Genomic DNA, 11,606 nt, shown 5'->3' with positions numbered 1-11,606 from the left:
TTATCGTCCATGTTTCACTTCCATACATGGCTACACTCCATGCAAGTACTTTCAGAACAGACGTCCTGACTCTTAAAGTTACACCCGTTGTTAACAAATTTCTCTTCTTCAGAAACAATTTCCTTGCCATTTCCAGTCTACATTTTATATCCTCTCTATCTCGACCATCATCAGAAATTTTACTGCCCGAATAGAAAAACTTATCTACTACTTTCAGTGTCTCATTTTCTAATGTAATCCCGTCAGCATCACCTGATTTAATTCGACTACATTCCATTATCTTCATTTTGCTTTTGTTGATGTTTATATTATATACTCTTTTTAACACACTGTCCATTCCATTTTTGTTCATTCAAGAGAATATTCCTTTTCAGGTTGCATAGGCTAGAAACTCACAAACTTTGTGATGCGCCACACACAGTGGTGTCGGTAGACAATCTCGATTAGAAACGTTGACTTCGTTTGAATTTTGAAATACTTTTATAATCAAAACGCAAGAAAATTCAACGAAGATAAGAAGAAATGTCGATTATTGCTACTGGCAGCGTATGACACGTAATATGATATTATTTGCGTCCTCGCCATTTAATTTGCAACATAGTAAAAGACAGCACGGCGACTGAGGTTCCCCCTTGTTGATCGGCCCCCTCACCTGCAGCTCACTTTCAATAAAACACTTCTCTGTCTTTAATTGCGTTGTATTGAAATGTTACAAAATGACGCGGTTATAAAAGCAGAAGAATTTAATTCATGCATCCGACTGTAGGTGATTGCGTGCTTCGGTTTTTTGTATTTCTGGTACGTACAATAATTCGAGTAAAGAGAAGCCTCATACTAGACGTTTGGCTTTGCAAACCGCTTTTGAATACTCTAGCGTAATTAACACGTGACTCTTTGCATAGTCTTGTGGTCCTGTTGCGTTTTTTTACACCTTGGACATTAATACATAATTTTCAGCTCTGATGGCAGAGAAATAAAATATGTAGCGTCACTTCAGAAAATCCTTTTCCGTGATATTATTTAGTAAACTTAAAGGAGGTAGGGACATAACTAGATATATGACTTATAATCTTTCGTTTTAATTGCTTTATGCGTAATTTACGGAATAATCTTAGAAGTTTTTCTTAGCACATCGGTGCAAGCACGCTTTATCTTGTTCTTATTAATGATGAAACGTGATGAAATACATTTCATAATAATTACTGAACTGAACGTTGACAAAATTTTGATGTAAGTTTTACAATACGTTGACTACTATTGAGAAATACCATCGCTTTTGATATAGCATAATACCCCACACTCATTTCATTCTGTGTCTCTGTTCCAGGTCCTAAGTACTGCTGCCGAATGTAGGTCCATTCCACCGAATGCCCTACACGGAAGCTATCGTCATGATTTACGAACTGTAGCTAAAATAATTCCTTAGTACATCGACGCAAGCTGGCCATCTCACTTTTTTTTACATTAACAACATTTCATGTCGTTTTGTCCTAATATCACTTAATTGGACTGATTACTGACTTGAATATCGATCAGAAGTTGTGTTGAGGGTTTTACAAACATTTACTGCTATTCATAAAATTCCGTGTCTTGCAGTTTAGCGTAATGCCCATTACTCATTGCATTCCCTATATCTGTTACAGTTGATGAGTGCTGATGCAGAGTGTAGGGCCGTTCCACCTCTACGACCTGTACGGGAGCAAGACGTGGAGATCTTGTTCAAATACCGTGAGTACCTTTTTGTGTGCTGAGGATACAAGTAGTAGGGATTCAAGTAGTGTAACGGTTTTGATGCAGTAGCTTTGTTACAGAGGTTGCGTTTGATATCAGCAACTTCTTTCCATATCCCATCTGCGTCTGCTATAATAAACACGAAATGAATGTAGCGTTCCAACGTCTTTGTTACTGTGTTGTTGTTTGCTTCATACATAACATGATCTGGGGATTCTGTGATATTTGCTAAGGATGATCGGTTCTGCTAGTCTTACAGCAAAAAGCACTGTACCGATCATTTGTATTAGGAGTGATGCCAGGAAAGGTCACGTTTAAGGGCATGAATTTTTTACTGGTTATCGTCTCTTCATTAGCCTGATAGCTAAGTAGCAAGGACAGATTCCATGAATTGCGTCTGTCAGTGAGTGAACTCTTTCCCGATGGAACCTTAACTAAATCTATGTGGCAGTAAGAGAGTTACAGCAAACGCTGAGGAAAGCTTCATAGCTCTCCAATTTAGAACCACCGTAGTGTGAGTCATATTTACACTACATACTGTTCTAGTAATGGGCATAACACAGCCCTCTGTGATGGTCATCACTGGTGTTTCATACTTCTTAAACACTAGATTAGTTCATAATTATTTATCACATCAAATAAATTTCTGTTTACAGAGGGTGCTAACTTCATTATTATTTGTCCGCTAACAGTGTCGACAACGTTGGGTAGCAGTAAGTACTATAAGATGTATTCAGCTTTTCTGACATGCAAGAGCAGTAATGATAAGTGTTATAGCTGTCTATGTACATACTGCAATTATGCCACATTATTAGTTTGTAGCAGTGGATGACTGTGAGCTTTTGCAGATAGATGTTGTTTAGACTGATGGTGAACTTTTATTTTACAGGCCACTGCTACCGCCATGATGTGCAGTCTGAGCCGTCCCCGAGAGCCGCGCTCACATATGTAATATCAAACGTGGCAGCAGGTAAGGTGCGAGAGAGGCAAGGTGCAGGCGAAACAGCCCGACAGCAGCCGCCGCAGCAGCACCGCGATGTGGTTGAGGCAGAGGGAGGCGAGTAGGAGGAGGAGGTGAGGGAGGCCGAGACCAGCCGCGGCCTGCTGCGGCGACTGCTGCTCGCCTGCTGCCTCTGCATTAGGTTGCCACGAGGCCGCAGGTCCAGGAGGACCAGCAGGTGAGTCCGGCCTGTTGTGCCGTGTGTTCAGAATTCTTCAGCGTGGAACTTACCATGTAGCACAGCTGAATTTGTGAATATGCTGTAATTACTGTGTCACACAGTGACCTCTATGGTTGGAGGGAGTGGGGGAGGGATGTTTGGGCTTATCCAAATTTATTGTCTGAAGCTGTGTGCTGGGACTTTAGTATTAGTTCTCATGCTTTAGAATTCTGATTGTATGGAAATTGCTCAATCAAGTTCAAAGAATGCCCGTGAAGAATCTCCAATTCCAAATTGTAACAGTAACTCAAGGATCAACGAGTTGGGTTATTTATGTCAGATATCATATATGTGTTTTAAACAAATTAATCGTAACTATATAACAGTTTTACATGGCTGTTATATGCGTAATTCCTTGTATGAATAATTTGTGTAAAGCGATTTTAAATTTATGAATAAATAAAACTAAAAATATTTAACTTATTTCAGAGTTCATCCTGAAGAAGCGCCGACACCTGACACTCGTGCTAATGAAGTGAGCGCTGCCAACAAAATCCCGGTATGTATTGAAAGAAATATGTACAGTACATACGAAATCTTTGTAAGGACATGTTAGATGCTAGTACTTGTCCACTAGCCATTTCATTAGTTTGATTAGTAGTTAAGTGAGTAATGATAGAGAATACTTGGCATCATTTCTGACCTGAAGGAAAATTGTAATATATGGTTAATTGTACTCATCACAACAGAAGCCTAGCGAAGCTTAATTTAAATAAGACTAGCAGTAAATAGTAACTCAGTCTGTCTATGCAGTGTCATCTATGAGTCACGATGTAACCTTGGCTCGACCTGTAAAAGAAATGATATTCCGTGATTAAGGAAATGGTACAAAGTGAAAATTTGAAATTACCATCTTTTTATAGTTTTCATTCTCTAGCACAGAGAGTAGTGTGGATAGTTTGAGGTAGGTTCTACAATCCAGATCATGTCAGTCAAATGGCAGCTGACTTAGTAGTGAATCAGATGGTTCCCCATCAGGAAATGTTTAGGAAGGGTTTTCACACTGTAATATGCTTTGAAATTAAGGTCAATTTTTCGACATACTTGCTTGGAACTGGAGAATGGGAATACTTTATAATTTATTTCTAGCACATATGACATTTTCTTAGAAAAAATTGTGATAGCTTGGATAGTTAGTTTTGTAACTAATTAACTTCTGATCTTCTTACTTTGTGCTGTGTACTTGTAACACTCATCATGAAGGTCACCGACTCTGTCCTGCTACACAGGCTTAGGAATATGCCCTTGATATTTTTAGCTGGGACATATCCCTCGCCAATTAAAATTAAAATGGCTACAATTTCCTGTTTCTGTCCACTGTCTTCAGAGATTTGTTTTGGTTGTTAGCTGTTGCAATTACCTCTACGTTATTCCAAAACACGAAGCCTGCTGGGTATCACAAATTCTACCTGCATTAGCTGTTGGCTGGTAACATTCAAATTGGTGAGTTCTCATATGTTAGCCAGAAATGCTCCATTTTTAGAACAGAATGATATGAGTTAGATGTTGCTATTTCCTCCACATAATAACGGACTGGGATGTTACACACCATGATACAATCAGAAAAATTCCTGTCTTTATTCCTCTACGTTGTACGTTCATACACGTACGTTCAGTCGTCAAACGATAATGAGTGAGGCGTAATCAACATAAAATTTCCCAAGTGTCAGGCCTTTCTCGTTTTACCTGATGCGTTGATACACACATTGTAGATGAACATACGTTAATAAAAGAGTGTATGAGTACTGTCCATTTCGACTAGTTACCGATGCAAGAAGATGGGTACTTTGTTTGTTATTCAACATTTCATATATTAGCAATCAGAAGCATAGATGCTGAAGTGTTGTATGACAAACAAAGTACATAACATTTTCACCAAGCAGTGAACAAATTGTACTTGTCGGCAATGTCTTAATTGGAGAATAATATACAGTCTACAGGATGATCCCATAATGATGCTACAAACTCTCGGGATCGATAGAAAAGGGTAAATGTATCACCGTGTGGTAGGGGACCATGTCCAGTAAACGAGCGAGTCGAAAGTTATAAGCGAAAATTATTCTGGTGTCCCTGACAGTCGCCTTTCTGCAGCAGGCTCTTCGTTGTCCGTACTTGGGAAGAAAGTAGAATCGATTAATAAAAAAAAAAAAGTTCATTAAGTTTGGACTCTAAAGTGCATACCTGAATAGCTATGAGCAGTTGTTAACTTTTACTACTGTGAAACGCATATCCTGTATTGAACAACTACTCATAGCTCATTAGGTATGTATTTTAGAGCCCTTGTTTACTGGATATTTTTGTTGTTTTGGTTCAAACTACCTAATCCCAAAATATGAAAAGCAAAGAATTTCCAGTAGAAGTGAACCACTGTCAGAGGTATCAGAACGAATTTCGCTTGCAAATTAAGAATCTGTCGTTTCTGGCCGATAGTCTCATGCGTCGGATTGATATATTTATCCGTTTCCATCACTCTTGAAACTTTGTAACATCATCACGGACAAACACCTTGAAAGCTCGCATTCTCTGTGCTTTCGTCATTCACACCACCATTTACAACAATGATCTAACACTCAGCATAGAGAGAAATTTCTATTTAAACGGATCTAGCGTTTCGTTAACCCTATACTGACTGCAGTGTCTTCATCTGTTGCAGGACGGAAGTGTAGACGAGATGAATAACAGAAGATCGGAAAATCGGTTTTCTCTTGGAATACAAATACTGACAACTGTTTGTTTTGCTAGGTATATGTTTCATTGACGGGGAAAGTAATCCTGAATTAATCTAACTGTGTTTTCCCGTTGCAGGAAACATACTCGAAGGAGAAGCAAGAGCTGGTGTCTGCGTGGGTGCTGAAGCATTTCGGAAGCCCCCAGGACCGCTGCAGGTGGGTGGAAGGGCTGCACGAAGATGCCGTCAACGCAGAAACAGCAGAGGTAACGTATTGTGAAAGCTTCAGCTACGAAAGCAGTGGTGAGTAGAACAATAATATAAACAGAAATTCGTATACACTAGGCACGGTAAACTGTAAATACAATGTCGTGTTACATCAAAGACTTAATCATTGCGTCACATTCAAATTTTCAACTGAAACTGTTTTACTTGAAGGAGAAAACTTTAGTCTCCGTAATGGTAGTAAAAACCTTTCAGTTAAACGGTTTAATTATCTGTTGCGAGCCTCATCCTGAATTCCGCTGAGTAACTGTTGTGTTGGACGTAATTTATAATGCATAGCATGAAATAACGTAAGCAAATACATATTAGTATACTTCCTCTTATAAACTGTAGCGGTTTATAGATAATGAGTTTAGTAGTGTGAGTTCCATCTTTTAAAAGAGGAAACAGGAAAAAATCTTGAAATGTAATTATCGTAGTCTAGTTACCAGTCCTATAACGCAAGATCGAGAAAGGACGTGAAATAGTGAATACATTGTGATATAAAACAAAACAAAAATCCATGTAACCATGTAACCTTTTCAACACAGAGCTGTTGACGTTTTAAATGTCACATTAAGTGAAATACTAAAGAAAATTAAAGTAGTTTATTGGCGGTGTTTACATCATAAGAAGAACAGCGATAGACACTGAATTAATATTTTTGTACCATTGACCTAAAAGAAATCATAGCGAACTGTAGCAGCAGACATTGAGTAAGAATACAGGATTGAAACAGTGTACTTGCACTAAATGTGTGCAGTGTAATGTGGACTCCACATCAGCAGAGCTACAGATGTGCTCGTAGAGTTTCCACGTGTGGCGAGCTAGTTCGCAAGGCAGGGAGCTGGACCAGACACGAATGCATGCCATACGCTGGACTTACAGATGTTGGTTTGATTCACTGTCCAGCCTCAGTGAGGTTTTTAGGCGGTTCTTCACGCTCGTTTAGGCGAATGCTGTGCTGGTCCCCAGTCTCTGCCTCAACGTATTCACAAGCACCTGGAATACTAAAACATAAAGTACAGTCAAACTTCCTGGCAGATTAAGACTGTGTGCCACACTGAGACTCGAACTCGGGACTTTTGTCTTTTGCGGGCAGGTGCTCCATCATCTGAGCCACCCAAGCATGACTCACGACCTGTTATCAGAGCTTCAATTTCATATAAGCGCACAGTCCGCTGCAATGTGAAAATCTCATTTTGAAAACATCCCCGAAGCTGTGGCTAAGCCATGTCCCCGCAATTCCTTTCTTCCAAGTGTGCTAGTTCTGCAAGGTTCGCAGTGAAGTTTGGAAGGTAGGAGACGAGGTACTGGCAGAATTGAAGCTGTGAGGGCAGGTCGTGAGTCGTGCTTGGATAGCTCAGATGGTAGAACACTTTCCCATGAAAGGCAAAGATCCCGAGTTCGAGTCTCGGTCTGGCACACGGTTTTAATCTGCCAGAAAGTTTCATATCAGCGCACACTCCGCTGCTGAGTGAAGATGTCATTCTATAAAGAACAGTGTTTAGGGATTCTCAGACAGGTGGTGAACACAGGTTCCCTCCATTAGGCTTAACTTATGGCTGAGGTGGCCAGCCAGCAAGTAAAAATTAAAAACAAAAAACTGCCAGGTCGTGAGAACTGTGGACGTCGACCACGCTATAAATGTTCGGAGACAGAGATTATAAATAGCAACTGACGTGAGGATCCGAATAATTTATTTAGTATACCTGGAAAATTAGGCATTACGCACGCTGGTTTAGGAATTAAACCTCTTAACATTTGTTTCTTACTCTAAGCCTTTTTTGCGGTAACCGTTGAAATCGTATCGTATGTGATTTAATTGTTCAGTAGGAGGAAATGTTTCAGTAAGAAAACAATGTTGTCAAACACACAAATTTTAAAACCGTGATGGCGTAAAGTATATGAAAATACAGGTCTTATATTACAGAATGTGCAGTGAGAGTATTAATTATATATAATAGATAGCTACATATTTATCCAAAATTTACGCAAAATGTGTAACTTGCAGTATTTCATAGTACTTCCGAGGGTGCTCAGATGTATAGAAATGCTCTGAATTTTTTCCGCCATATTTTCCCCAAAAGTTACTTAAAGCTGCACTTGCGTATTTGCAAAGACTGAACTAACGCACAAATTAATTACTTCCCAAATCTAAATTCCTGTCACATTTCGAAAGTTGGGTAGGAAAGCAGCGGCAAGAATAAACAGATGACTATGCATTTTACACGCCTCACCTAGTCTGAGAGTAGAACACATGCAGTTTTATCCAGTTTACGATGTAAAATATGCTTCGATATTTCGAGAGTATTGAACCACTGAGGAACTACTCTTCCTCGTATCCACAACTCTCACATCCTGTCAGCACAACATGGAATGCATGCATCTTTACAAGACACACATAGGCGCTAGAACTTATATTGCACTTGTCGACAAGAGTAAGCAGTGTCACCACCATGCCAAATCTCTTCTGACATCAAAGCCAGTCAAACATTATAGTGAAGTCATAAAACTAATTATTTTCCACATCTGGGATGCTTCCATATTTCATTATGTTTATCCACATATAGAATGTCTGCAAAAAACACGCCAGCAGTGGAAAAAGTGAAGTGTTGACAACGTGAATCACAATGTCTAAATTAATTGTCACACTATTATTATCCACACTTATTTGTCATACGGGTTGGCAAATCATTATTGTGAATCATAAGTATACTATTTCACGCCAAAAATACATGTCGTTTATGAAAAGTAACAGACAGTTCACGTTCTAAGTTAGGCCTACGACATCGAAACTATTCTAACCAAGATAAGTACTATTTGAGTACAAAAAACAAATACGCATTTTTGAATGTATAACTGAGCCAACTCATTGAGGAGTAACGCCAATTTAGGAAGGGTGAAGATAATAGACCATATTGAAGATTGCGATTATTATAAAAGATTATACCGAGTCGAGGCGATGTCTCAAAGAAACACATTTACAGACAGCATTTCCTCTAATAAACACAAACATGTAATGAAAGCACCCCACATTCACACAACACACACAAACGCTGATGTAAGAAGGAAGTTATAAGGTGCTTTACTGTGATATATTACCTAAAATGGAGAACAACTGCTTTGTTTATGCACACATGTCATAGGTAGGTGACAGAGATGTCAGAAGTATAACTCCAGATCCCTATGACAATTAGCTCAAGATGGAATTGCATTATTCCTCAAAATATGAAAGATTTCTACAATTACATCTACATCCATAGCTCGCAAGCCACCTGACGGTGTGTGGCGGATGGTACCTTTAGTATCTCTATCTGTTCTCCCTTCTATTCCAGTCTCGTATTTTTCGTGGAAAGAAAGATTGTCGGTATGCCTCTGTGTGGGCTCTAATCTCTTATCCTCATGGTCTCTTCGCGAGATATACGTAGGAGAGAGCAATATACTGCTTGACTCCTCGGTGAAGGTATGTTCTTGAAACTTCAACAAAAGCCCGTACCGAGCTACTGATCGTCTCTCTTGCAGAGTCTTCCCCTGGAGTTTATCTGTCATCTCCGTAACGCTTTCGAGATTACTAAATGATCCTGAAACGAAGCGCGCTGCTCTCTGTTGGATCTTCTCAAACTATTCTATCAACCCTATCTGGTACGGATCCGACACCGGTGAGCAGTATTCAAGTAGTGCACTGTCACCTACTTCCTTTGTTTTCGGACTGCATTTCCTTTGGATCCTTCCAATGAATCTCAGTCTGGCATCTGATTTACCGACGATTAATTTTATATCGTCATTCCATTTTAAATCACTCCTAATGCGTACTCCCAGATAATTTATGGAATTAACTGCTTCCAGTTGCTGACCTGCTATATTGTAGCTAAATTACGAAGATCTTTCTTTCTATGTATTCGCAGCACCTCACACTTGTCTTCATTGAGATTCTATTGCCATTCCCTGTAACATGCGTCAATTCGTTGCAGAGCTTTCTGCATTTCAGTACAATTTTCCATTGTTACAACCTCTCGATATACTACAGCATCATCCGCAGAAATCCTCAGGGAACTTCCGATATTATCCACAAGGTCATTTATTTATATTGTGAATAGCAACGGTCCTACGACACACCACTGCGGCACACCTGAAATCACTCTTACTTCGAAAGACTTCTCTCCATTGAGAATGACTTGCTGCGTTATGTTATCTAGGAACTCTTCAATCCAATCACACAATTGGCCTGATAGTCCATATGCTCTTACTTTGTTCATTAAATGACTGTGGGGAACAGTAGCAAACGCCTAGTGGAAGTCAAGAAGCACAGCATCTACCTAGGAACCCGTGTCTATGGCCCTCTGAGTCTCGTGGACGAATAGCGCGAGCTGGGTTTCACACGACCGTCTTTTTCGAAACCCATGCAGATTTCTACAGACTAGATTTCTAGTCTCCAGAAAAGTCATTATACTCGAACATAAGACGTGTTACAAAATTCTACAACTGATCGATGTTAGAGATATAGGTCGATAGTTCTGCACATCTGTTCGACGTCCCTTCTTGAAAACGGGGATGACCTGTGCCCTTTTCCAATCTTTTGGAACATTACGCTCTTCTATAGACCTACAGTACACCGCTGCAAGAAGGGGGGCAAGTTCCTTCGCGTACTCTGTGTAAAATCGAACTGTTTTCCCATCAGGTCCAGCGGCCTTTCCTCTTTTGAGAGATTTTAATTGTTTTTCTATCTCTCTGTCATCTATTTAGATATCTATCATTTTGTCATCTGTGCGACAATCTAGAGAAGGAAGTACATTGCAGTCTTCCTCTGCGAAACAGCTTTGGAAAAAGACATTTAGTATTTCGGCCTTTAGTCTGACATTCTTTGTTTCAGTACCATTTTGGTCACAGAGTGTCTGGACATTTTGTTTTGATCCACCTACCGCTTGGCATGAGACCAGAATTTTTTAGGATTTTCCGCCAAGTCTTTACTTTCGAATTCATTGAACGCCTCTCGCATAGCCCTTCTCACACTACATTCCGGTTCGTGTAATTTTTGTTGTCTCCTTGGCTTTTGCTATGTTTATGTTTGCTGTGAAGTTCCCTTTGCTTCCGTAGCAGTTTTCTAACTCTGTTTTTGTACCACGGTGGCTCTTTTCCATCTCTAACGATCTTGCTCGGCACATACTCATGTAATGCATATTGTACGATGGTTTTGAACTTTGTCCACTGACTCAACACTATCTGTACTTGAGGTAAAACTTTTGTGTTGAGCTGTCAAGTAGTCTGAAATCTGCTTTTTGTCGCTTTTGCTAAACAGAAAAATCTTCCTACCTTTTTTAATATTTCTATTTACGGCTGAAATCATCGATGCAGTAACCGCTTTATGATCGCTGATTCCCTGTTCTGCGTTAACTGTTACAAATAGTTCGGGTCTGTTTTTCACCAGAAGGTCTAATATGTTATCGTTACGAGTCGGTTCTCTGTTTAACTGTTCGAGGTAGTTTTCAGATAATGCACTTAAAAGAATTTCACTAGATTCTTTGTCCCTGCCACGCGTTATAAACGTTTGAGTCTCCCTGTCTAGATCCGGCAAATTAAAATCTCCACCCAGAACTATACCACGGTCGGGAAATCTACTCGAAATATTTTCCAAATTTTCCTTCAGGTGCCCTGCCACAACAGCTGCTGAGCCAGAGGGCCTATAGATACATCCAGTTACCATGTTTGAGCCTGCTTTAACC

This window comes from Schistocerca serialis, chromosome 6 (assembly GCF_023864345.2).
Source record: "Schistocerca serialis cubense isolate TAMUIC-IGC-003099 chromosome 6, iqSchSeri2.2, whole genome shotgun sequence".
NCBI classification, from domain to species: Eukaryota; Metazoa; Arthropoda; class Insecta; order Orthoptera; family Acrididae; genus Schistocerca; species Schistocerca serialis.
The sequence above is the reverse complement of the archived record's forward strand: the minus strand, read 5'-3'. Positions refer to the sequence as shown.